The sequence below is a fragment of the Anser anser genome, assembly GCF_964211835.1.
Source record: "Anser anser genome assembly, chromosome: Z".
Lineage (NCBI taxonomy): Eukaryota > Metazoa > Chordata > Aves > Anseriformes > Anatidae > Anser > Anser anser.
Window position 1 is genome coordinate 58,074,467 of NC_139723.1, and position 27,821 is coordinate 58,102,287.

Sequence of the window (27,821 nt, forward strand, 5' to 3'; positions counted from 1 at the left end):
ACTATATTTATTGCTACACAAAGGTTACAGCTTCCCTTGGGTCACACAAATCAGTTTCACTATTGTTTATGATGAACAGGCAGCTGGAAATCTTTGCTCATGACCCTCTAAAACCTTCTCCACTCCAAATACTCCTCCGTGTTCAACTCACACCCTGTTCACGGCTCTGTTTCTCACACTTTTTCTTCCTCACTCCGCACTGATGGGCAGCATTTTGTCCTTTTTTGCCCTTCCTTTACTATGGTTTCCCTTAGGCGCTGCTGTCTTGGCTGCTGGGCTCAACTGTGCCCTGTGACGGTGCTGACAGAGCTGGCTGGAACCGGCTTTGTCTGGCACAGGGCTGACCCAGCTTTCCCTCAGAAGCCGTTGGAGGCCCCCCAAGGCAAGCACCTGGGCACCTACATCTGATCCAGCTATATACAAATGTATATATTTTTACAGCTGTGCACTTCATGGTCCAGAGGAAGTGGGCAGCCAATCTGAGGGAGACCTGAGAAGATGAGAGTGTTTTTAAACAAACAAATAAATCAAAACAAACAAACAAAAAAAACACACAAAAAAAACACATACAGAGCCAATCACAGAGCGATTCCAAAACACGTGGATTATAAAGCTTCATGAAATGTCAGCTCCTCGGCGTGGAATGCAGACTGAAACAAAATGGCACCTCCCTATGAAGGTAGGTGGGAGGGATTTTCTCTCCTGGCCAACCCACTTCTGGGCTGGTCAAAGGGCGGATTAGTCTTGCCCTTCAGTTATGGACGATCCCTTCCCCCACCGCACCATTCAGACCGTCCAGTGCTGCCATCTGGCGGCATGGAAGAGCTGCAGGACAGAGGCACGGATCTGTGGAGCAGTGCTAGCAGCATGAACAGCAGCTAATATTTATATCTTAGAAATATTCAAAACCAACTGGAAGGAGGTGCTACTGATGCTCATCATGCGTAATTAAAGGGCCTGAACCTGTAAACACAAGGAGAATGGCTAGCCATGAGATTTGGGGAGAACATATATACGCTGGCACCCTAGTGGTGTCGCAGCTACAAACGTGCCCGTTCAGCCGGTGAACTAAGCCAAGGAGCAAGAAAGCAACCGGTCTGTGTGAAAAGCTTAGCATGACAGTGGCTTCCTTCTCGAACGAGGCATGCCTCCTCTACCCTTCATACGACATGCACTTTTGTTTCGTGGAGGAAAGGTTTAGAACTTGCATTATGTGTTGCTTTACAGTCTGCCTTCACGTTCCCGACCTCTGCCTACTTTTGGGCTGGTCAATATTTGGTTAGATTCAAAGCTGAACTACCTTATTCCTGCTTCTGATGGAAATGTACCAGGAGGCCATCAAAGCGGACCAAAGCTGGTGAAGTTTTGCTTTATCAGAACTCTTCAAATGCCAAAGAGCAAACGCACAGGCGTGTGTTTCACATCGGAAGGCCGATGCCAGCGGCTAGCAGCCACAGGGAAGGCCAGGGGAAGCCTCTTTACGTAAGCAGCAGCAGCTCTTCCATGCCCAGTTATTTCACGATTAAAGAACAATGAAACCCTGTTCACGCTGAAATACTTACTAGGAGGCCTTGCTGGTCTATTCCTTTCTGACTCAGTTGGCCCCAGTGGTGACTTCTCAGCTGCAGAACAGAGTATTTTGGCACGTGACCATGTTACAGGAGGTGTCTGGTACCGTGCAGGGTGTTTAGGGGGCAAAGATGTGGAAAGGGATTTTGTAGTGGTGTTTCGTAATGCAGGGGAGATGTGGAATGCTGTGCTACTCCCGAGAAGATCAGGTAGGGCTGTTGGAGCTATTGATGCCCATTTATGAGGAGGCAGTTCTAAAGCTACTGGCTTCAGAGTAATTTTGTTTGCGAGGCAGAAAGGTTGACATCCACCAGCTCCAGCTCCTGTTCAGAGAGCTTCTCCACTCTCCCCGTACCAAGGGCTTCTCCCAAGACATTCACCATTGTTCTGAATCGATCCCTGTGGAATAAAAATGTCAGAGAAATGACTCCGCATGTTACCTATAAGGTCTTGCGGTGAGCACGTCACAGTCCCTGGAGTATGCAACTCATCCGGCTCTCTTTGCGATGAGACCACTTTTGGAAGGGTGGGAGGAGAGACTGTGGGGCACAGCAGAAGAGTCTGCGTTGTCCCTTTTTGACACTCCTCAAGCAGAGGAGTGCCTGACCCTGTAGTCTGGCCCAAACCCTGGAGAGCACCTCTGCATTGCAAGGTGATGAGTATCAAATGGGATCATACTTCTTGGAAGGCAATGCAGGTGTTGATGGGGTGCTGAGAGCTTTTGAATCGGATGGGTGTTTTTTCCATGTCTGTATCAAGTGCTATTACACCAATGACTGGAATGCTCCGAGCTTTATGCGGGAGCATGAGTGGGTCGCTATTACAAAACGAGAGGGGGAGCCTTCAGAGTTCATAGTCAAACGCACCACTGGTCCCCAAGGATGTGCTTTTTGGTGTCAGAACCAACGGCATTTGTCTGTATTCCAGAGCAGACACTCTGAAATTGGGCAGAGGCCAGAGGAGGGCCACGAAGGACGATCAAGGGGCTGGAGCATCTCTCTTACGAAGACAGGCTGAGGGACTTGGGGTTGTTGAGTCTGGAGAAGAGAACCCTCTGGGGAGACCTTATAGTGGCTTTCCCATACCTATAGGGGGCCTTCATGAAAGCTGGGGAGGGACTCTTCATCTGAGAGTGCAGTGATAGGACTAGGCGTTAACGGCTTTAAACTGAAAGAGGGTAGATATAGATCCGACATTCGCAGAAAGTTCTTTACTCAGAGGGTGGCGAGTCACTGGAGTAGGCTGGTGGGGCTTTGAGCAACCTGGTCTAGCAGAATGAGTCTGTGGCCATGGCAGGGAGGTTGGACTGAGATGATCTTTAAAGTCCTTTCCAACGCAAACTGTTCCGTGATTCCATGATCTTTAGTGCTGAGAACACATCGATGTTGTAGTTGTTGCTGAGCAACGCTTGCACGGAGTCGAGGCCTTTTCTGCTCGTCATGCTGCCCTGCCTGTCAGCAGGCTAGGGGTGCACAAGAAGCTGGGAGGGGACCCAGGCAGGACAGCTGACCACAGCTGGGTCGAAAGGGATGTCCCGTACGTTATGACGTTATGCTCAGCACTAGAAACCGGAGCACGGAAGTGGTGCGGGGAAGATGTTCACGGTTAGGCTGTTTCTCACGGCTCCTGTGCTGGCTCCCCGCAGGCCGCAGCTTCCCTCGGGGCATATCGACCCTCTCCCTCTGTTCTCCTTTTACGGGCTGCGCTGCAGAGCAGCCTCAGCTCCAGTGCCTGGAAGACCTTCTGCTCCGTTCCTGCTCCTTCTCCTTTTCTTCCTCCTCCTCCTGCTTCTCTTCCTCCCGCTCCTCCTCCTTGTTCTCCTCACACCCCGGTGTTCACGGCTCTGTTTCTCACACTTTTTCTTCCTCACTCCGCACTGCTGGGCAGCGTTTTGTCCTTTTTTGCCCTTCCTTTACTATGGTTTCCCTTAGGCGCTGCCGTCTTGGCTGCCGGGTTCAGCTGTGCCCTGTGACGGTGCTGCCAGAGCTGGCTGGAACCAGCTTTGTCCAGCACAGGGCTGCCCCGGCTTTTCCTCAGAGGCCGTCGGCGGCCCCCCGGTGCCAGCACTTGGGCACCTACATCTGGTCCAGTTGTATAGAAATGTATATGTTTTTACAGCTGAGCACTTCCTGGTCCAGAGGAAGCGGGCAGCCAATCTGAGGGAGACCTGAGAAGATGAGAGTGTATAAAAAAAAACACACGCACCGAGCCAATCACAGAGCGATGCCAAAACACGTGGATTACGAAGCTTCACAAAATGGCGGCTCCTCAGTGTGGAATGCGGACAGAAAGAAAATGGCGCCTCCCTATGTAGGTAGGTGGGAGGGATTTCCTGTCCTGGCCCATCCCACTTCCTGGCGGGCCGATGGGCAGCGTGGTTCTGCCCTTTATGCACAGCCCTTTCCCCAGCCCGGTACGTAGACCGCCCAAGGCTGTAATCCAGCGGCTTGGAAGAGCTGCATGCCGGAGGTGTAGGCCTGTGGAGCGGCGGCAGCGATGGCAGTGGCAGCATCAGCATCAGTGGTAGCAGCAGCTGTGCCTACTGCGGTGCTCGGTAGCCGAGTGGAAGGAGGTGCTCCTGCTGCGCATCACGCGGGATCAAAGGGGCTTGAAACTGTAAATCCAGGGAGCGGGAGTGGGGTTAGCCGAGAGTTCTGGGGAGGGGTTGTTTGCGCCTTTCAAGGTCGGAAGGCGGACAGTTCCTGTTAGCAGGGAAGATGAGGGAAGAAGTGACCTGCACATCGTGGCTGTGTTTATGCGGTGTGGAGTCCTGTGTCACTGATACAGATAATCTGAGAACGCTTGTGTCCAGGTGTCTTCTTTTCAGAGTGTTGTAAGTTGTCTGTGAGACCCCAGGTGTTTCGGCAGGGAAGCGGGGGGTGGAGGGTGGGGTCAACTTTGCCTTCCATGGCTTAAAGCCCCATGCAGTATTGAAAGCGCAGAGTCCAATCCTGCCCTAGCTTCTGCAGGCTCCAAGAGCCTACAGCAACCCAACAACATGTCTCGAAGGCCCAAACTCTGCAGGGTATATTGCGACGGGACATTCTCTAGTGCTCTCCAAAGCTTGCAGGCCAGCAGGCTTTGGAGAAGAGGATGCTTTGCCCAAGCAGGGTGTTTCCATCCGTGGCAAACGTACATACTTGGAATGGTACGTCAGGAGAAGCATCCCTGCACTTAGCGGCACCTTCAGCTTGTGGTTAGGTAGTGGTAGTCATTAGGTAGGTCTCGGTAGCGAATGGATGTCAACGCAGCACCATCAAATCGGAATCTGATTTGTCTAAATTAATAGTGGGCTATTTAGCGCGTGTTTAAAAGCATACCCCCAGCCCAGATCCGCCGTAGTTAAAGGGTTTGCTTGCAGACTCAGTGCTGTGTTTTTGCGAGAACACTGCACTTTGTTGGCAGTAGAGATGAATTCTTGCCAAAGCTACAGCTGGGTGGCTAGTGAAGGTGGCGTAAATGATAAACTGACGCAGTTTTGCTTTTGTTGCCGTAGCTAAAGGAACTCAATATGCAACGGTGAGTAGAGGATGGGAGTTGAAAACAAGAGCGGAGGAGTGAAATTCTTTATTTAGGCCGTGTTAGGAACACGATTCAGCACACATCCTAATAGGGCGACTGCATATAATAATGGGGTGTTGGAAGAAGGGTGACTCTAAAAGGCAAAGGAAAGGCAAAGCACAGGTCATACGCTAGTTGTGGAACCTGGTGTTTCTTTTATCTTCTCCGAAGCAAAGCCATACAAATGCAATCTGTACAAAAACCCAGGGTAAATATGTTCTTGTCAATCGGTTCTCCGTGGCACTCTTCTGATTTGTTTAAATACACAAGTGTAGGCCTTCCTCGTGTTCAGCAGACGGCAGGAACACGAAGGTTTTACGCTACACAGGAGAGCAGATTTAGGTTTACCACCAGCTTTCTTAGGATTACAGAACCGTATATGAGTTTCCATTTACAAGGAAAACACGGCTCTGCGAGGCAAGAGAGTTCTTGCTGCAAGTCCTTCCTGGAGGGAGTGATTTTTGCACCACGGAAATCCGGTATAAAATGTTTTAGAAAATGGAGATTTCCTATGAGGGAATTCTTGGTGCCTCTTATGCTGCCGCAGGCCACCAGAACGCATGACCTTCTGGGTCCAGAAATGCTTCATGAGATGCAGCGTAGCTGCTACGTATGTTGGCACCCTAGTGGTGTCGCAGCTACAAACGTGCCCGTTCAACCGGTGAACTAAGCCAAGGAGCAAGAAAGCAACCGGTCTGTGTGAAAAGCTTAGCATGACAGTGGCTCCCTTCTCGAACGAGGCACGCCTCCTCTACCCTTCATACGACATGCGCTTTTGTTTCGCGGAGGAAAGGTTTAGAACTTGCATTATGTGTTGCTTTACAGTCTGCCTTCACGTTCCCGACCTCTGCCTACTTTTGGGCTGGTCAATATTTGGTTAGATTCAAAGCTGAACTACCTTATTCCTGCTTCTGATGGAAATGTACCAGGAGGCCATCAAAGCGGACCAAAGCTGGTGAAGTTTTGCTTTATCAGAACTCTTCAAATGCCAAAGAGCAAACGCACAGGCGTGTGTTTCACATCGGAAGGCCGATGCCAGCGGCTAGCAGCCACAGGGAAGGCCAGGGGAAGCCTCTTTACGTAAGCAGCAGCAGCTCTTCCATGCCCAGTTATTTCACGATTAAAGAACAATGAAACCCTGTTCACGCTGAAATACTTACTAGGAGGCCTTGCTGGTCTATTCCTTTCTGACTCAGTTGGCCCCAGTGGTGACTTCTCAGCTGCAGAACAGAGTATTTTGGCACGTGACCATGTTACAGGAGGTGTCTGGTACCGTGCAGGGTGTTTAGGGGGCAAAGATGTGGAAAGGGATTTTGTAGTGGTGTTTTGTAATGCAGGGGAGATGTGGAATGCTGTGCTACTCCCGAGAAGATCAGGTAGGGCTGTTGGAACTATTGATGCCCATTTATGAGGAGGCAGTTCTAAAGCTACTGGCTTCAGAGTAATTTTGTTTGCGAGGCAGAAAGGTTGACATCCACCAGCTCCAGCTCCTGTTCAGAGAGCTTCTCCACTCTCCCCGTACCAAAGGCTTCTCCCAAGACATTCACCATTGTTCTGAATCGATCCCTGTGGAATAAAAATGTCAGAGAAATGACTCCGCATGTTACCTATAAGGTCTTGCGGTGAGCACGTCACAGTCCCTGGAGTATGCAACTCATCCGGCTCTCTTTGCGATGAGACCACTTTTGGAAGGGTGGGAGGAGAGACTGCGGGGCACAGCAGAAGAGTCTGCGTTGTCCCTTTTTGACACTCCTCAAGCAGAGGAGTGCCTGACCCTGTAGTCTGGCCCAAACCCTGGAGAGCACCTCTGCATTGCAAGGTGATGAGTATCAAATGGGATCATACTTCTTGGAAGGCAATGCAGGTGTTGATGGGGTGCTGAGAGCTTTTGAATCGGATGGGTGTTTTTTCCATGTCTGTATCAAGTGCTACCACACCAATGACTGGAATGCTCCGAGCTTTATGCGGGAGCATGAGTGGGTCGCTATTACAAAACGAGAGGGGGAGCCTTCAGAGTTCATAGTCAAACGCACCACTGGTCCCCAAGGATGTGCTTTTTGGTGTCAGAACCAACGGCATTTGTCTGTATTCCAGAGCAGACACTCTGAAATTGGGCAGAGGCCAGAGGAGGGCCACGAAGGACGATCAAGGGGCTGGAGCATCTCTCTTACGAAGACAGGCTGAGGGACTTGGGGTTGTTGAGTCTGGAGAAGAGAACCCTCTGGGGAGACCTTATAGTGGCTTTCCCATACCTATAGGGGGCCTTCATGAAAGCTGGGGAGGGACTCTTCATCTGAGAGTGCAGTGATAGGACTAGGCGTTAACGGCTTTAAACTGAAAGAGGGTAGATATAGATCCGACATTCGCAGAAAGTTCTTTACTCAGAGGGTGGCGAGTCACTGGAGTAGGCTGGTGGGGCTTTGAGCAACCTGGTCTAGCAGAATGAGTCTGTGGCCATGGCAGGGAGGCTGGACTGAGATGATCTTTAAAGTCCTTTCCAACGCAAACTGTTCCGTGATTCCATGATCTTTAGTGCTGAGAACACATCGATGTTGTAGTTGTTGCTGAGCAGCGCTTGCACGGAGTCGAGGCCTTTTCTGCTCGTCATGCTGCCCTGCCTGTCAGCAGGCTAGGGGTGCACAAGAAGCTGGGAGGGGACCCAGGCAGGACAGCTGACCACAGCTGGGTCGAAAGGGATGTCCCGTACGTTATGACGTTATGCTCAGCACTAGAAACCGGAGCACAGAAGTGGTGCGGGGAAGATGTTCACGGTTAGGCTGTTTCTCACGGCTCCTGTGCTGGCTCCCCGCAGGCCGCAGCTTCCCTCGGGGCATATCGACCCTCTCCCTCTGTTCTCCTTTTACGGGCTGCGCTGCAGAGCAGCCTCAGCTCCAGTGCCTGGAAGACCTTCTGCTCCGTTCCTGCTCCTTCTCCTTTTCTTCCTCCTCCTCCTGCTTCTCTTCCTCCCGCTCCTCCTCCTTGTTCTCCTCACACCCCGGTGTTCACGGCTCTGTTTCTCACACTTTTTCTTCCTCACTCCGCACTGCTGGGCAGCGTTTTGTCCTTTTTTGCCCTTCCTTTACTATGGTTTCCCTTAGGCGCTGCCGTCTTGGCTGCCGGGTTCAGCTGTGCCCTGTGACGGTGCTGCCAGAGCTGGCTGGAACCAGCTTTGTCCAGCACAGGGCTGCCCCGGCTTTTCCTCAGAGGCCGTCGGCGGCCCCCCGGTGCCAGCACTTGGGCACCTACATCTGGTCCAGTTGTATAGAAATGTATATGTTTTTACAGCTGAGCACTTCCTGGTCCAGAGGAAGCGGGCAGCCAATCTGAGGGAGACCTGAGAAGATGAGAGTGTATAAAAAAAACCACACGCACCGAGCCAATCACAGAGCGATGCCAAAACACGTGGATTACGAAGCTTCACAAAATGGCGGCTCCTCAGTGTGGAATGCGGACAGAAAGAAAATGGCGCCTCCCTATGTAGGTAGGTGGGAGGGATTTCCTGTCCTGGCCCATCCCACTTCCTGGCGGGCCGATGGGCAGCGTGGTTCTGCCCTTTATGCACAGCCCTTTCCCCAGCCCGGTACGTAGACCGCCCAAGGCTGTAATCCAGCGGCTTGGAAGAGCTGCATGCCGGAGGTGTAGGCCTGTGGAGCGGCGGCAGCGATGGCAGTGGCAGCATCAGCATCAGTGGTAGCAGCAGCTGTGCCTACTGCGGTGCTCGGTAGCCGAGTGGAAGGAGGTGCTCCTGCTGCGCATCACGCGGGATCAAAGGGGCTTGAAACTGTAAATCCAGGGAGCGGGAGTGGGGTTAGCCGAGAGTTCTGGGAGGGGTTGTTTGCGCCTTTCAAGGTCGGAAGGCGGACAGTTCCTGTTAGCAGGGAAGATGAGGGAAGAAGTGACCTGCACATCGTGGCTGTGTTTATGCGGTGTGGAGTCCTGTGTCACTGATACAGATAATCTGAGAACGCTTGTGTCCAGGTGTCTTCTTTTCAGAGTGTTGTAAGTTGTCTGTGAGACCCCAGGTGTTTCGGCAGGGAAGCGGGGGGTGGAGGGTGGGGTCAACTTTGCCTTCCATGGCTTAAAGCCCCATGCAGTATTGAAAGCGCAGAGTCCAATCCTGCCCTAGCTTCTGCAGGCTCCAAGAGCCTACAGCAACCCAACAACATGTCTCGAAGGCCCAAACTCTGCAGGGTATATTGCGACGGGACATTCTCTAGTGCTCTCCAAAGCTTGCAGGCCAGCAGGCTTTGGAGAAGAGGATGCTTTGCCCAAGCAGGGTGTTTCCATCCGTGGCAAACGTACATACTTGGAATGGTACGTCAGGAGAAGCATCCCTGCACTTAGCGGCACCTTCAGCTTGTGGTTAGGTAGTGGTAGTCATTAGGTAGGTCTCGGTAGCGAATGGATGTCAACGCAGCACCATCAAATCGGAATCTGATTTGTCTAAATTAATAGTGGGCTATTTAGCGCGTGTTTAAAAGCATACCCCCAGCCCAGATCCGCCGTAGTTAAAGGGTTTGCTTGCAGACTCAGTGCTGTGTTTTTGCGAGAACACTGCACTTTGTTGGCAGTAGAGATGAATTCTTGCCAAAGCTACAGCTGGGTGGCTAGTGAAGGTGGCGTAAATGATAAACTGACGCAGTTTTGCTTTTGTTGCCGTAGCTAAAGGAACTCAATATGCAACGGTGAGTAGAGGATGGGAGTTGAAAACAAGAGCGGAGGAGTGAAATTCTTTATTTAGGCCGTGTTAGGAACACGATTCAGCACACATCCTAATAGGGCGACTGCATATAATAATGGGGTGTTGGAAGAAGGGTGACTCTAAAAGGCAAAGGAAAGGCAAAGCACAGGTCATACGCTAGTTGTGGAACCTGGTGTTTCTTTTATCTTCTCCGAAGCAAAGCCATACAAATGCAATCTGTACAAAAACCCAGGGTAAATATGTTCTTGTCAATCGGTTCTCCGTGGCACTCTTCTGATTTGTTTAAATACACAAGTGTAGGCCTTCCTCGTGTTCAGCAGACGGCAGGAACACGAAGGTTTTATGCTACACAGGAGAGCAGATTTAGGTTTACCACCAGCTTTCTTAGGATTACAGAACCGTATATGAGTTTCCATTTACAAGGAAAACACGGCTCTGCGAGGCAAGAGAGTTCTTGCTGCAAGTCCTTCCTGGAGGGAGTGATTTTTGCACCACGGAAATCCGGTATAAAATGTTTTAGAAAATGGAGATTTCCTATGAGGGAATTCTTGGTGCCTCTTATGCTGCCGCAGGCCACCAGAACGCATGACCTTCTGGGTCCAGAAATGCTTCATGAGATGCAGCGTAGCTGCTACGTATGTTGGCACCCTAGTGGTGTCGCAGCTACAAACGTGCCCGTTCAACCGGTGAACTAAGCCAAGGAGCAAGAAAGCAACCGGTCTGTGTGAAAAGCTTAGCATGACAGTGGCTCCCTTCTCGAACGAGGCACGCCTCCTCTACCCTTCATACGACATGCGCTTTTGTTTCGCGGAGGAAAGGTTTAGAACTTGCATTATGTGTTGCTTTACAGTCTGCCTTCACGTTCCCGACCTCTGCCTACTTTTGGGCTGGTCAATATTTGGTTAGATTCAAAGCTGAACTACCTTATTCCTGCTTCTGATGGAAATGTACCAGGAGGCCATCAAAGCGGACCAAAGCTGGTGAAGTTTTGCTTTATCAGAACTCTTCAAATGCCAAAGAGCAAACGCACAGGCGTGTGTTTCACATCGGAAGGCCGATGCCAGCGGCTAGCAGCCACAGGGAAGGCCAGGGGAAGCCTCTTTACGTAAGCAGCAGCAGCTCTTCCATGCCCAGTTATTTCACGATTAAAGAACAATGAAACCCTGTTCACGCTGAAATACTTACTAGGAGGCCTTGCTGGTCTATTCCTTTCTGACTCAGTTGGCCCCAGTGGTGACTTCTCAGCTGCAGAACAGAGTATTTTGGCACGTGACCATGTTACAGGAGGTGTCTGGTACCGTGCAGGGTGTTTAGGGGGCAAAGATGTGGAAAGGGATTTTGTAGTGGTGTTTTGTAATGCAGGGGAGATGTGGAATGCTGTGCTACTCCCGAGAAGATCAGGTAGGGCTGTTGGAACTATTGATGCCCATTTATGAGGAGGCAGTTCTAAAGCTACTGGCTTCAGAGTAATTTTGTTTGCGAGGCAGAAAGGTTGACATCCACCAGCTCCAGCTCCTGTTCAGAGAGCTTCTCCACTCTCCCCGTACCAAAGGCTTCTCCCAAGACATTCACCATTGTTCTGAATCGATCCCTGTGGAATAAAAATGTCAGAGAAATGACTCCGCATGTTACCTATAAGGTCTTGCGGTGAGCACGTCACAGTCCCTGGAGTATGCAACTCATCCGGCTCTCTTTGCGATGAGACCACTTTTGGAAGGGTGGGAGGAGAGACTGCGGGGCACAGCAGAAGAGTCTGCGTTGTCCCTTTTTGACACTCCTCAAGCAGAGGAGTGCCTGACCCTGTAGTCTGGCCCAAACCCTGGAGAGCACCTCTGCATTGCAAGGTGATGAGTATCAAATGGGATCATACTTCTTGGAAGGCAATGCAGGTGTTGATGGGGTGCTGAGAGCTTTTGAATCGGATGGGTGTTTTTTCCATGTCTGTATCAAGTGCTACCACACCAATGACTGGAATGCTCCGAGCTTTATGCGGGAGCATGAGTGGGTCGCTATTACAAAACGAGAGGGGGAGCCTTCAGAGTTCATAGTCAAACGCACCACTGGTCCCCAAGGATGTGCTTTTTGGTGTCAGAACCAACGGCATTTGTCTGTATTCCAGAGCAGACACTCTGAAATTGGGCAGAGGCCAGAGGAGGGCCACGAAGGACGATCAAGGGGCTGGAGCATCTCTCTTACGAAGACAGGCTGAGGGACTTGGGGTTGTTGAGTCTGGAGAAGAGAACCCTCTGGGGAGACCTTATAGTGGCTTTCCCATACCTATAGGGGGCCTTCATGAAAGCTGGGGAGGGACTCTTCATCTGAGAGTGCAGTGATAGGACTAGGCGTTAACGGCTTTAAACTGAAAGAGGGTAGATATAGATCCGACATTCGCAGAAAGTTCTTTACTCAGAGGGTGGCGAGTCACTGGAGTAGGCTGGTGGGGCTTTGAGCAACCTGGTCTAGCAGAATGAGTCTGTGGCCATGGCAGGGAGGCTGGACTGAGATGATCTTTAAAGTCCTTTCCAACGCAAACTGTTCCGTGATTCCATGATCTTTAGTGCTGAGAACACATCGATGTTGTAGTTGTTGCTGAGCAGCGCTTGCACGGAGTCGAGGCCTTTTCTGCTCGTCATGCTGCCCTGCCTGTCAGCAGGCTAGGGGTGCACAAGAAGCTGGGAGGGGACCCAGGCAGGACAGCTGACCACAGCTGGGTCGAAAGGGATGTCCCGTACGTTATGACGTTATGCTCAGCACTAGAAACCGGAGCACAGAAGTGGTGCGGGGAAGATGTTCACGGTTAGGCTGTTTCTCACGGCTCCTGTGCTGGCTCCCCGCAGGCCGCAGCTTCCCTCGGGGCATATCGACCCTCTCCCTCTGTTCTCCTTTTACGGGCTGCGCTGCAGAGCAGCCTCAGCTCCAGTGCCTGGAAGACCTTCTGCTCCGTTCCTGCTCCTTCTCCTTTTCTTCCTCCTCCTCCTGCTTCTCTTCCTCCCGCTCCTCCTCCTTGTTCTCCTCACACCCCGGTGTTCACGGCTCTGTTTCTCACACTTTTTCTTCCTCACTCCGCACTGCTGGGCAGCGTTTTGTCCTTTTTTGCCCTTCCTTTACTATGGTTTCCCTTAGGCGCTGCCGTCTTGGCTGCCGGGTTCAGCTGTGCCCTGTGACGGTGCTGCCAGAGCTGGCTGGAACCAGCTTTGTCCAGCACAGGGCTGCCCCGGCTTTTCCTCAGAGGCCGTCGGCGGCCCCCCGGTGCCAGCACTTGGGCACCTACATCTGGTCCAGTTGTATAGAAATGTATATGTTTTTACAGCTGAGCACTTCCTGGTCCAGAGGAAGCGGGCAGCCAATCTGAGGGAGACCTGAGAAGATGAGAGTGTATAAAAAAAACCACACGCACCGAGCCAATCACAGAGCGATGCCAAAACACGTGGATTACGAAGCTTCACAAAATGGCGGCTCCTCAGTGTGGAATGCGGACAGAAAGAAAATGGCGCCTCCCTATGTAGGTAGGTGGGAGGGATTTCCTGTCCTGGCCCATCCCACTTCCTGGCGGGCCGATGGGCAGCGTGGTTCTGCCCTTTATGCACAGCCCTTTCCCCAGCCCGGTACGTAGACCGCCCAAGGCTGTAATCCAGCGGCTTGGAAGAGCTGCATGCCGGAGGTGTAGGCCTGTGGAGCGGCGGCAGCGATGGCAGTGGCAGCATCAGCATCAGTGGTAGCAGCAGCTGTGCCTACTGCGGTGCTCGGTAGCCGAGTGGAAGGAGGTGCTCCTGCTGCGCATCACGCGGGATCAAAGGGGCTTGAAACTGTAAATCCAGGGAGCGGGAGTGGGGTTAGCCGAGAGTTCTGGGAGGGGTTGTTTGCGCCTTTCAAGGTCGGAAGGCGGACAGTTCCTGTTAGCAGGGAAGATGAGGGAAGAAGTGACCTGCACATCGTGGCTGTGTTTATGCGGTGTGGAGTCCTGTGTCACTGATACAGATAATCTGAGAACGCTTGTGTCCAGGTGTCTTCTTTTCAGAGTGTTGTAAGTTGTCTGTGAGACCCCAGGTGTTTCGGCAGGGAAGCGGGGGGTGGAGGGTGGGGTCAACTTTGCCTTCCATGGCTTAAAGCCCCATGCAGTATTGAAAGCGCAGAGTCCAATCCTGCCCTAGCTTCTGCAGGCTCCAAGAGCCTACAGCAACCCAACAACATGTCTCGAAGGCCCAAACTCTGCAGGGTATATTGCGACGGGACATTCTCTAGTGCTCTCCAAAGCTTGCAGGCCAGCAGGCTTTGGAGAAGAGGATGCTTTGCCCAAGCAGGGTGTTTCCATCCGTGGCAAACGTACATACTTGGAATGGTACGTCAGGAGAAGCATCCCTGCACTTAGCGGCACCTTCAGCTTGTGGTTAGGTAGTGGTAGTCATTAGGTAGGTCTCGGTAGCGAATGGATGTCAACGCAGCACCATCAAATCGGAATCTGATTTGTCTAAATTAATAGTGGGCTATTTAGCGCGTGTTTAAAAGCATACCCCCAGCCCAGATCCGCCGTGGTTAAAGGGTTTGCTTGCAGACTCAGTGCTGTGTTTTTGCGAGAACACTGCACTTTGTTGGCAGTAGAGATGAATTCTTGCCAAAGCTACAGCTGGGTGGCTAGTGAAGGTGGCGTAAATGATAAACTGACGCAGTTTTGCTTTTGTTGCCGTAGCTAAAGGAACTCAATATGCAACGGTGAGTAGAGGATGGGAGTTGAAAACAAGAGCGGAGGAGTGAAATTCTTTATTTAGGCCATGTTAGGAACACGATTCAGCACACATCCTAATAGGGCGACTGCATATAATAATGGGGTGTTGGAAGAAGGGTGACTCTAAAAGGCAAAGGAAAGGCAAAGCACAGGTCATACGCTAGTTGTGGAACCTGGTGTTTCTTTTATCTTCTCCGAAGCAAAGCCATACAAATGCAATCTGTACAAAAACCCAGGGTAAATATGTTCTTGTCAATCGGTTCTCCGTGGCACTCTTCTGATTTGTTTAAATACACAAGTGTAGGCCTTCCTCGTGTTCAGCAGACGGCAGGAACACGAAGGTTTTACGCTACACAGGAGAGCAGATTTAGGTTTACCACCAGCTTTCTTAGGATTACAGAACCGTATATGAGTTTCCATTTACAAGGAAAACACGGCTCTGCGAGGCAAGAGAGTTCTTGCTGCAAGTCCTTCCTGGAGGGAGTGATTTTTGCACCACGGAAATCCGGTATAAAATGTTTTAGAAAATGGAGATTTCCTATGAGGGAATTCTTGGTGCCTCTTATGCTGCCGCAGGCCACCAGAACGCATGACCTTCTGGGTCCAGAAATGCTTCATGAGATGCAGCGTAGCTGCTACGTATGTTGGCACCCTAGTGGTGTCGCAGCTACAAACGTGCCCGTTCAACCGGTGAACTAAGCCAAGGAGCAAGAAAGCAACCGGTCTGTGTGAAAAGCTTAGCATGACAGTGGCTTCCTTCTCGAACGAGGCATGCCTCCTCTACCCTTCATACGACATGCGCTTTTGTTTCGTGGAGGAAAGATTTAGAACTTGCATTATGTGTTGCTTTACAGTCTGCCTTCACGTTTCCGACCTCTGCCTACTTTTGGGCTGGTCAATATTTGGTTAGATTCAAAGCTGAACTACCTTATTCCTGCTTCTGATGGAAATGTACCAGGAGGCCATCAAAGCGGACCAAAGCTGGTGAAGTTTTGCTTTATCAGAACTCTTCAAATGCCAAAGAGCAAACGCACAGGTGTGTGTTTCACATCGGAAGGCCGATGCCAGCGGCTAGCAGCCACAGGGAAGGCCAGGGGAAGCCTCTTTACGTAAGCAGCAGCAGCTCTTCCATGCCCAGTTATTTCACGATTAAAGAACAATGAAACCCTGTTCACGCTGAAATACTTACTAGGAGGCCTTGCTGGTCTATTCCTTTCTGACTCAGTTGGCCCCAGTGGTGACTTCTCAGCTGCAGAACAGAGTATTTTGGCACGTGACCATGTTACAGGAGGTGTCTGGTACCGTGCAGGGTGTTTAGGGGGCAAAGATGTGGAAAGGGATTTTGTAGTGGTGTTTTGTAATGCAGGGGAGATGTGGAATGCTGTGCTACTCCCGAGAAGATCAGGTAGGGCTGTTGGAGCTATTGATGCCCATTTATGAGGAGGCAGTTCTAAAGCTACTGGCTTCAGAGTAATTTTGTTTGCGAGGCAGAAAGGTTGACATCCACCAGCTCCAGCTCCTGTTCAGAGAGCTTCTCCACTCTCCCCGTACCAAGGGCTTCTCCCAAGACATTCACCATTGTTCTGAATCGATCCCTGTGGAATAAAAATGTCAGAGAAATGACTCCGCATGTTACCTATAAGGTCTTGCGGTGAGCACGTCACAGTCCCTGGAGTATGCAACTCATCCGGCTCTCTTTGCGATGAGACCACTTTTGGAAGGGTGGGAGGAGAGACTGCGGGGCACAGCAGAAGAGTCTGCGTTGTCCCTTTTTGACACTCCTCAAGCAGAGGAGTGCCTGACCCTGTAGTCTGGCCCAAACCCTGGAGAGCACCTCTGCATTGCAAGGTGATGAGTATCAAATGGGATCATACTTCTTGGAAGGCAATGCAGGTGTTGATGGGGTGCTGAGAGCTTTTGAATCGGATGGGTGTTTTTTCCATGTCTGTATCAAGTGCTACCACACCAATGACTGGAATGCTCCGAGCTTTATGCGGGAGCATGAGTGGGTCGCTATTACAAAACGAGAGGGGGAGCCTTCAGAGTTCATAGTCAAACGCACCACTGGTCCCCAAGGATGTGCTTTTTGGTGTCAGAACCAACGGCATTTGTCTGTATTCCAGAGCAGACACTCTGAAATTGGGCAGAGGCCAGAGGAGGGCCACGAAGGACGATCAAGGGGCTGGAGCATCTCTCTTACGAAGACAGGCTGAGGGACTTGGGGTTGTTGAGTCTGGAGAAGAGAACCCTCTGGGGAGACCTTATAGTGGCTTTCCCATACCTATAGGGGGCCTTCATGAAAGCTGGGGAGGGACTCTTCATCTGAGAGTGCAGTGATAGGACTAGGCGTTAACGGCTTTAAACTGAAAGAGGGTAGATATAGATCCGACATTCGCAGAAAGTTCTTTACTCAGAGGGTGGCGAGTCACTGGAGTAGGCTGGTGGGGCTTTGAGCAACCTGGTCTAGCAGAATGAGTCTGTGGCCATGGCAGGGAGGCTGGACTGAGATGATCTTTAAAGTCCTTTCCAACGCAAACTGTTCCGTGATTCCATGATCTTTAGTGCTGAGAACACATCGATGTTGTAGTTGTTGCTGAGCAGCGCTTGCACGGAGTCGAGGCCTTTTCTGCTCGTCATGCTGCCCTGCCTGTCAGCAGGCTAGGGGTGCACAAGAAGCTGGGAGGGGACCCAGGCAGGACAGCTGACCACAGCTGGGTCGAAAGGGATGTCCCGTACGTTATGACGTTATGCTCAGCACTAGAAACCGGAGCACAGAAGTGGTGCGGGGAAGATGTTCACGGTTAGGCTGTTTCTCACGGCTCCTGTGCTGGCTCCCCGCAGGCCGCAGCTTCCCTCGGGGCATATCGACCCTCTCCCTCTGTTCTCCTTTTACGGGCTGCGCTGCAGAGCAGCCTCAGCTCCAGTGCCTGGAAGACCTTCTGCTCCGTTCCTGCTCCTTCTCCTTTTCTTCCTCCTCCTCCTGCTTCTCTTCCTCCCGCTCCTCCTCCTTGTTCTCCTCACACCCCGGTGTTCACGGCTCTGTTTCTCACACTTTTTCTTCCTCACTCCGCACTGCTGGGCAGCGTTTTGTCCTTTTTTGCCCTTCCTTTACTATGGTTTCCCTTAGGCGCTGCCGTCTTGGCTGCCGGGTTCAGCTGTGCCCTGTGACGGTGCTGCCAGAGCTGGCTGGAACCAGCTTTGTCCAGCACAGGGCTGCCCCGGCTTTTCCTCAGAGGCCGTCGGCGGCCCCCCGGTGCCAGCACTTGGGCACCTACATCTGGTCCAGTTGTATAGAAATGTATATGTTTTTACAGCTGAGCACTTCCTGGTCCAGAGGAAGCGGGCAGCCAATCTGAGGGAGACCTGAGAAGATGAGAGTGTATAAAAAAAACCACACGCACCGAGCCAATCACAGAGCGATGCCAAAACACGTGGATTACGAAGCTTCACAAAATGGCGGCTCCTCAGTGTGGAATGCGGACAGAAAGAAAATGGCGCCTCCCTATGTAGGTAGGTGGGAGGGATTTCCTGTCCTGGCCCATCCCACTTCCTGGCGGGCCGATGGGCAGCGTGGTTCTGCCCTTTATGCACAGCCCTTTCCCCAGCCCGGTACGTAGACCGCCCAAGGCTGTAATCCAGCGGCTTGGAAGAGCTGCATGCCGGAGGTGTAGGCCTGTGGAGCGGCGGCAGCGATGGCAGTGGCAGCATCAGCATCAGTGGTAGCAGCAGCTGTGCCTACTGCGGTGCTCGGTAGCCGAGTGGAAGGAGGTGCTCCTGCTGCGCATCACGCGGGATCAAAGGGGCTTGAAACTGTAAATCCAGGGAGCGGGAGTGGGGTTAGCCGAGAGTTCTGGGAGGGGTTGTTTGCGCCTTTCAAGGTCGGAAGGCGGACAGTTCCTGTTAGCAGGGAAGATGAGGGAAGAAGTGACCTGCACATCGTGGCTGTGTTTATGCGGTGTGGAGTCCTGTGTCACTGATACAGATAATCTGAGAACGCTTGTGTCCAGGTGTCTTCTTTTCAGAGTGTTGTAAGTTGTCTGTGAGACCCCAGGTGTTTCGGCAGGGAAGCGGGGGGTGGAGGGTGGGGTCAACTTTGCCTTCCATGGCTTAAAGCCCCATGCAGTATTGAAAGCGCAGAGTCCAATCCTGCCCTAGCTTCTGCAGGCTCCAAGAGCCTACAGCAACCCAACAACATGTCTCGAAGGCCCAAACTCTGCAGGGTATATTGCGACGGGACATTCTCTAGTGCTCTCCAAAGCTTGCAGGCCAGCAGGCTTTGGAGAAGAGGATGCTTTGCCCAAGCAGGGTGTTTCCATCCGTGGCAAACGTACATACTTGGAATGGTACGTCAGGAGAAGCATCCCTGCACTTAGCGGCACCTTCAGCTTGTGGTTAGGTAGTGGTAGTCATTAGGTAGGTCTCGGTAGCGAATGGATGTCAACGCAGCACCATCAAATCGGAATCTGATTTGTCTAAATTAATAGTGGGCTATTTAGCGCGTGTTTAAAAGCATACCCCCAGCCCAGATCCGCCGTGGTTAAAGGGTTTGCTTGCAGACTCAGTGCTGTGTTTTTGCGAGAACACTGCACTTTGTTGGCAGTAGAGATGAATTCTTGCCAAAGCTACAGCTGGGTGGCTAGTGAAGGTGGCGTAAATGATAAACTGACGCAGTTTTGCTTTTGTTGCCGTAGCTAAAGGAACTCAATATGCAACGGTGAGTAGAGGATGGGAGTTGAAAACAAGAGCGGAGGAGTGAAATTCTTTATTTAGGCCATGTTAGGAACACGATTCAGCACACATCCTAATAGGGTGACTGCATATAATAATGGGGTGTTGGAAGAAGGGTGACTCTAAAAGGCAAAGGAAAGGCAAAGCACAGGTCATACGCTAGTTGTGGAACCTGGTGTTTCTTTTATCTTCTCCGAAGCAAAGCCATACAAATGCAATCTGTACAAAAACCCAGGGTAAATATGTTCTTGTCAATCGGTTCTCCGTGGCACTCTTCTGATTTGTTTAAATACACAAGTGTAGGCCTTCCTCGTGTTCAGCAGACGGCAGGAACACGAAGGTTTTACGCTACACAGGAGAGCAGATTTAGGTTTACCACCAGCTTTCTTAGGATTACAGAACCGTATATGAGTTTCCATTTACAAGGAAAACACGGCTCTGCGAGGCAAGAGAGTTCTTGCTGCAAGTCCTTCCTGGAGGGAGTGATTTTTGCACCACGGAAATCCGGTATAAAATGTTTTAGAAAATGGAGATTTCCTATGAGGGAATTCTTGGTGCCTCTTATGCTGCCGCAGGCCACCAGAACGCATGACCTTCTGGGTCCAGAAATGCTTCATGAGATGCAGCGTAGCTGCTACGTATGTTGGCACCCTAGTGGTGTCGCAGCTACAAACGTGCCCGTTCAACCGGTGAACTAAGCCAAGGAGCAAGAAAGCAACCGGTCTGTGTGAAAAGCTTAGCATGACAGTGGCTTCCTTCTCGGACGAGGCATGCCTCCTCTACCCTTCATACGACATGCGCTTTTGTTTCGTGGAGGAAAGATTTAGAACTTGCATTATGTGTTGCTTTACAGTCTGCCTTCACGTTTCCGACCTCTGCCTACTTTTGGGCTGGTCAATATTTGGTTAGATTCAAAGCTGAACTACCTTATTCCTGCTTCTGATGGAAATGTACCAGGAGGCCATCAAAGCGGACCAAAGCTGGTGAAGTTTTGCTTTATCAGAACTCTTCAAATGCCAAAGAGCAAACGCACAGGTGTGTGTTTCACATCGGAAGGCCGATGCCAGCGGCTAGCAGCCACAGGGAAGGCCAGGGGAAGCCTCTTTACGTAAGCAGCAGCAGCTCTTCCATGCCCAGTTATTTCACGATTAAAGAACAATGAAACCCTGTTCACGCTGAAATACTTACTAGGAGGCCTTGCTGGTCTATTCCTTTCTGACTCAGTTGGCCCCAGTGGTGACTTCTCAGCTGCAGAACAGAGTATTTTGGCACGTGACCATGTTACAGGAGGTGTCTGGTACCGTGCAGGGTGTTTAGGGGGCAAAGATGTGGAAAGGGATTTTGTAGTGGTGTTTTGTAATGCAGGGGAGATGTGGAATGCTGTGCTACTCCCGAGAAGATCAGGTAGGGCTGTTGGAGCTATTGATGCCCATTTATGAGGAGGCAGTTCTAAAGCTACTGGCTTCAGAGTAATTTTGTTTGCGAGGCAGAAAGGTTGACATCCACCAGCTCCAGCTCCTGTTCAGAGAGCTTCTCCACTCTCCCCGTACCAAGGGCTTCTCCCAAGACATTCACCATTGTTCTGAATCGATCCCTGTGGAATAAAAATGTCAGAGAAATGACTCCGCATGTTACCTATAAGGTCTTGCGGTGAGCACGTCACAGTCCCTGGAGTATGCAACTCATCCGGCTCTCTTTGCGATGAGACCACTTTTGGAAGGGTGGGAGGAGAGACTGTGGGGCACAGCAGAAGAGTCTGCGTTGTCCCTTTTTGACACTCCTCAAGCAGAGGAGTGCCTGACCCTGTAGTCTGGCCCAAACCCTGGAGAGCACCTCTGCATTGCAAGGTGATGAGTATCAAATGGGATCATACTTCTTGGAAGGCAATGCAGGTGTTGATGGGGTGCTGAGAGCTTTTGAATCGGATGGGTGTTTTTTCCATGTCTGTATCAAGTGCTACCACACCAATGACTGGAATGCTCCGAGCTTTATGCGGGAGCATGAGTGGGTCGCTATTACAAAACGAGAGGGGGAGCCTTCAGAGTTCATAGTCAAACGCACCACTGGTCCCCAAGGATGTGCTTTTTGGTGTCAGAACCAACGGCATTTGTCTGTATTCCAGAGCAGACACTCTGAAATTGGGCAGAGGCCAGAGGAGGGCCACGAAGGACGATCAAGGGGCTGGAGCATCTCTCTTACGAAGACAGGCTGAGGGACTTGGGGTTGTTGAGTCTGGAGAAGAGAACCCTCTGGGGAGACCTTATAGTGGCTTTCCCATACCTATAGGGGGCCTTCATGAAAGCTGGGGAGGGACTCTTCATCTGAGAGTGCAGTGATAGGACTAGGCGTTAACGGCTTTAAACTGAAAGAGGGTAGATATAGATCCGACATTCGCAGAAAGTTCTTTACTCAGAGGGTGGCGAGTCACTGGAGTAGGCTGGTGGGGCTTTGAGCAACCTGGTCTAGCAGAATGAGTCTGTGGCCATGGCAGGGAGGCTGGACTGAGATGATCTTTAAAGTCCTTTCCAACGCAAACTGTTCCGTGATTCCATGATCTTTAGTGCTGAGAACACATCGATGTTGTAGTTGTTGCTGAGCAGCGCTTGCACGGAGTCGAGGCCTTTTCTGCTCGTCATGCTGCCCTGCCTGTCAGCAGGCTAGGGGTGCACAAGAAGCTGGGAGGGGACCCAGGCAGGACAGCTGACCACAGCTGGGTCGAAAGGGATGTCCCGTACGTTATGACGTTATGCTCAGCACTAGAAACCGGAGCACAGAAGTGGTGCGGGGAAGATGTTCACGGTTAGGCTGTTTCTCACGGCTCCTGTGCTGGCTCCCCGCAGGCCGCAGCTTCCCTCGGGGCATATCGACCCTCTCCCTCTGTTCTCCTTTTACGGGCTGCGCTGCAGAGCAGCCTCAGCTCCAGTGCCTGGAAGACCTTCTGCTCCCTTCCTGCTCCTTCTCCTTTTCTTCCTCCTCCTCCTGCTTCTCTTCCTCCCGCTCCTCCTCCTTGTTCTCCTCACACCCCGGTGTTCACGGCTCTGTTTCTCACACTTTTTCTTCCTCACTCCGCACTGCTGGGCAGCGTTTTGTCCTTTTTTGCCCTTCCTTTACTATGGTTTCCCTTAGGCGCTGCCGTCTTGGCTGCCGGGTTCAGCTGTGCCCTGTGACGGTGCTGCCAGAGCTGGCTGGAACCAGCTTTGTCCAGCACAGGGCTGCCCCGGCTTTTCCTCAGAGGCCGTCGGCGGCCCCCCGGTGCCAGCACTTGGGCACCTACATCTGGTCCAGTTGTATAGAAATGTATATGTTTTTACAGCTGAGCACTTCCTGGTCCAGAGGAAGCGGGCAGCCAATCTGAGGGAGACCTGAGAAGATGAGAGTGTATAAAAAAAACCACACGCACCGAGCCAATCACAGAGCGATGCCAAAACACGTGGATTACGAAGCTTCACAAAATGGCGGCTCCTCAGTGTGGAATGCGGACAGGAAGAAAATGGCGCCTCCCTATGTAGGTAGGTGGGAGGGATTTCCTGTCCTGGCCCATCCCACTTCCTGGCGGGCCGATGGGCAGCGTGGTTCTGCCCTTTATGCACAGCCCTTTCCCCAGCCCGGTACGTAGACCGCCCAAGGCTGTAATCCAGCGGCTTGGAAGAGCTGCATGCCGGAGGTGTAGGCCTGTGGAGCGGCGGCAGCGATGGCAGTGGCAGCATCAGCATCAGTGGTAGCAGCAGCTGTGCCTACTGCGGTGCTCGGTAGCCGAGTGGAAGGAGGTGCTCCTGCTGCGCATCACGCGGGATCAAAGGGGCTTGAAACTGTAAATCCAGGGAGCGGGAGTGGGGTTAGCCGAGAGTTCTGGGAGGGGTTGTTTGCGCCTTTCAAGGTCGGAAGGCGGACAGTTCCTGTTAGCAGGGAAGATGAGGGAAGAAGTGACCTGCACATCGTGGCTGTGTTTATGCGGTGTGGAGTCCTGTGTCACTGATACAGATAATCTGAGAACGCTTGTGTCCAGGTGTCTTCTTTTCAGAGTGTTGTAAGTTGTCTGTGAGACCCCAGGTGTTTCGGCAGGGAAGCGGGGGGTGGAGGGTGGGGTCAACTTTGCCTTCCATGGCTTAAAGCCCCATGCAGTATTGAAAGCGCAGAGTCCAATCCTGCCCTAGCTTCTGCAGGCTCCAAGAGCCTACAGCAACCCAACAACATGTCTCGAAGGCCCAAACTCTGCAGGGTATATTGCGACGGGACATTCTCTAGTGCTCTCCAAAGCTTGCAGGCCAGCAGGCTTTGGAGAAGAGGATGCTTTGCCCAAGCAGGGTGTTTCCATCCGTGGCAAACGTACATACTTGGAATGGTACGTCAGGAGAAGCATCCCTGCACTTAGCGGCACCTTCAGCTTGTGGTTAGGTAGTGGTAGTCATTAGGTAGGTCTCGGTAGCGAATGGATGTCAACGCAGCACCATCAAATCGGAATCTGATTTGTCTAAATTAATAGTGGGCTATTTAGCGCGTGTTTAAAAGCATACCCCCAGCCCAGATCCGCCGTGGTTAAAGGGTTTGCTTGCAGACTCAGTGCTGTGTTTTTGCGAGAACACTGCACTTTGTTGGCAGTAGAGATGAATTCTTGCCAAAGCTACAGCTGGGTGGCTAGTGAAGGTGGCGTAAATGATAAACTGACGCAGTTTTGCTTTTGTTGCCGTAGCTAAAGGAACTCAATATGCAACGGTGAGTAGAGGATGGGAGTTGAAAACAAGAGCGGAGGAGTGAAATTCTTTATTTAGGCCATGTTAGGAACACGATTCAGCACACATCCTAATAGGGCGACTGCATATAATAATGGGGTGTTGGAAGAAGGGTGACTCTAAAAGGCAAAGGAAAGGCAAAGCACAGGTCATACGCTAGTTGTGGAACCTGGTGTTTCTTTTATCTTCTCCGAAGCAAAGCCATACAAATGCAATCTGTACAAAAACCCAGGGTAAATATGTTCTTGTCAATCGGTTCTCCGTGGCACTCTTCTGATTTGTTTAAATACACAAGTGTAGGCCTTCCTCGTGTTCAGCAGACGGCAGGAACACGAAGGTTTTACGCTACACAGGAGAGCAGATTTAGGTTTACCACCAGCTTTCTTAGGATTACAGAACCGTATATGAGTTTCCATTTACAAGGAAAACACGGCTCTGCGAGGCAAGAGAGTTCTTGCTGCAAGTCCTTCCTGGAGGGAGTGATTTTTGCACCACGGAAATCCGGTATAAAATGTTTTAGAAAATGGAGATTTCCTATGAGGGAATTCTTGGTGCCTCTTATGCTGCCGCAGGCCACCAGAACGCATGACCTTCTGGGTCCAGAAATGCTTCATGAGATGCAGCGTAGCTGCTACGTATGTTGGCACCCTAGTGGTGTCGCAGCTACAAACGTGCCCGTTCAACCGGTGAACTAAGCCAAGGAGCAAGAAAGCAACCGGTCTGTGTGAAAAGCTTAGCATGACAGTGGCTTCCTTCTCGAACGAGGCATGCCTCCTCTACCCTTCATACGACATGCGCTTTTGTTTCGTGGAGGAAAGATTTAGAACTTGCATTATGTGTTGCTTTACAGTCTGCCTTCACGTTTCCGACCTCTGCCTACTTTTGGGCTGGTCAATATTTGGTTAGATTCAAAGCTGAACTACCTTATTCCTGCTTCTGATGGAAATGTACCAGGAGGCCATCAAAGCGGACCAAAGCTGGTGAAGTTTTGCTTTATCAGAACTCTTCAAATGCCAAAGAGCAAACGCACAGGTGTGTGTTTCACATCGGAAGGCCGATGCCAGCGGCTAGCAGCCACAGGGAAGGCCAGGGGAAGCCTCTTTACGTAAGCAGCAGCAGCTCTTCCATGCCCAGTTATTTCACGATTAAAGAACAATGAAACCCTGTTCACGCTGAAATACTTACTAGGAGGCCTTGCTGGTCTATTCCTTTCTGACTCAGTTGGCCCCAGTGGTGACTTCTCAGCTGCAGAACAGAGTATTTTGGCACGTGACCATGTTACAGGAGGTGTCTGGTACCGTGCAGGGTGTTTAGGGGGCAAAGATGTGGAAAGGGATTTTGTAGTGGTGTTTCGTAATGCAGGGGAGATGTGGAATGCTGTGCTACTCCCGAGAAGATCAGGTAGGGCTGTTGGAGCTATTGATGCCCATTTATGAGGAGGCAGTTCTAAAGCTACTGGCTTCAGAGTAATTTTGTTTGCGAGGCAGAAAGGTTGACATCCACCAGCTCCAGCTCCTGTTCAGAGAGCTTCTCCACTCTCCCCGTACCAAGGGCTTCTCCCAAGACATTCACCATTGTTCTGAATCGATCCCTGTGGAATAAAAATGTCAGAGAAATGACTCCGCATGTTACCTATAAGGTCTTGCGGTGAGCACGTCACAGTCCCTGGAGTATGCAACTCATCCGGCTCTCTTTGCGATGAGACCACTTTTGGAAGGGTGGGAGGAGAGACTGCGGGGCACAGCAGAAGAGTCTGCGTTGTCCCTTTTTGACACTCCTCAAGCAGAGGAGTGCCTGACCCTGTAGTCTGGCCCAAACCCTGGAGAGCACCTCTGCATTGCAAGGTGATGAGTATCAAATGGGATCATACTTCTTGGAAGGCAATGCAGGTGTTGATGGGGTGCTGAGAGCTTTTGAATCGGATGGGTGTTTTTTCCATGTCTGTATCAAGTGCTATTACACCAATGACTGGAATGCTCCGAGCTTTATGCGGGAGCATGAGTGGGTCGCTATTACAAAACGAGAGGGGGAGCCTTCAGAGTTCATAGTCAAACGCACCACTGGTCCCCAAGGATGTGCTTTTTGGTGTCAGAACCAACGGCATTTGTCTGTATTCCAGAGCAGACACTCTGAAATTGGGCAGAGGCCAGAGGAGGGCCACGAAGGACGATCAAGGGGCTGGAGCATCTCTCTTACGAAGACAGGCTGAGGGACTTGGGGTTGTTGAGTCTGGAGAAGAGAACCCTCTGGGGAGACCTTATAGTGGCTTTCCCATACCTATAGGGGGCCTTCATGAAAGCTGGGGAGGGACTCTTCATCTGAGAGTGCAGTGATAGGACTAGGCGTTAACGGCTTTAAACTGAAAGAGGGTAGATATAGATCCGACATTCGCAGAAAGTTCTTTACTCAGAGGGTGGCGAGTCACTGGAGTAGGCTGGTGGGGCTTTGAGCAACCTGGTCTAGCAGAATGAGTCTGTGGCCATGGCAGGGAGGCTGGACTGAGATGATCTTTAAAGTCCTTTCCAACGCAAACTGTTCCGTGATTCCATGATCTTTAGTGCTGAGAACACATCGATGTTGTAGTTGTTGCTGAGCAGCGCTTGCACGGAGTCGAGGCCTTTTCTGCTCGTCATGCTGCCCTGCCTGTCAGCAGGCTAGGGGTGCACAAGAAGCTGGGAGGGGACCCAGGCAGGACAGCTGACCACAGCTGGGTCGAAAGGGATGTCCCGTACGTTATGACGTTATGCTCAGCACTAGAAACCGGAGCACAGAAGTGGTGCGGGGAAGATGTTCACGGTTAGGCTGTTTCTCACGGCTCCTGTGCTGGCTCCCCGCAGGCCGCAGCTTCCCTCGGGGCATATCGACCCTCTCCCTCTGTTCTCCTTTTACGGGCTGCGCTGCAGAGCAGCCTCAGCTCCAGTGCCTGGAAGACCTTCTGCTCCGTTCCTGCTCCTTCTCCTTTTCTTCCTCCTCCTCCTGCTTCTCTTCCTCCCGCTCCTCCTCCTTGTTCTCCTCACACCCCGGTGTTCACGGCTCTGTTTCTCACACTTTTTCTTCCTCACTCCGCACTGCTGGGCAGCGTTTTGTCCTTTTTTGCCCTTCCTTTACTATGGTTTCCCTTAGGCGCTGCCGTCTTGGCTGCCGGGTTCAGCTGTGCCCTGTGACGGTGCTGCCAGAGCTGGCTGGAACCAGCTTTGTCCAGCACAGGGCTGCCCCGGCTTTTCCTCAGAGGCCGTCGGCGGCCCCCCGGTGCCAGCACTTGGGCACCTACATCTGGTCCAGTTGTATAGAAATGTATATGTTTTTACAGCTGAGCACTTCCTGGTCCAGAGGAAGCGGGCAGCCAATCTGAGGGAGACCTGAGAAGATGAGAGTGTATAAAAAAAAACACACGCACCGAGCCAATCACAGAGCGATGCCAAAACACGTGGATTACGAAGCTTCACAAAATGGCGGCTCCTCAGTGTGGAATGCGGACAGAAAGAAAATGGCGCCTCCCTATGTAGGTAGGTGGGAGGGATTTCCTGTCCTGGCCCATCCCACTTCCTGGCGGGCCGATGGGCAGCGTGGTTCTGCCCTTTATGCACAGCCCTTTCCCCAGCCCGGTACGTAGACCGCCCAAGGCTGTAATCCAGCGGCTTGGAAGAGCTGCATGCCGGAGGTGTAGGCCTGTGGAGCGGCGGCAGCGATGGCAGTGGCAGCATCAGCATCAGTGGTAGCAGCAGCTGTGCCTACTGCGGTGCTCGGTAGCCGAGTGGAAGGAGGTGCTCCTGCTGCGCATCACGCGGGATCAAAGGGGCTTGAAACT

General features: G+C 51.7%; 1 long non-coding RNA gene across 4 annotated transcripts in view; it reads left to right on the top strand.

Annotated features, from left to right (window-relative positions):
- Nucleotides 1-948: 948 nt before the first annotated feature.
- Nucleotides 949-27,821, top strand: part of LOC310890340 — a 133,109-nt gene continuing 106,236 nt past the window's right edge. For all 4 annotated transcript variants that reach the window (XR_014577196.1, XR_014577197.1, XR_014577198.1 and 1 more), the window contains exon 1: nucleotides 949-27,519. This is a non-coding gene — a long non-coding RNA (uncharacterized lncRNA). The remainder of the gene's footprint in view (nucleotides 27,520-27,821) is intronic.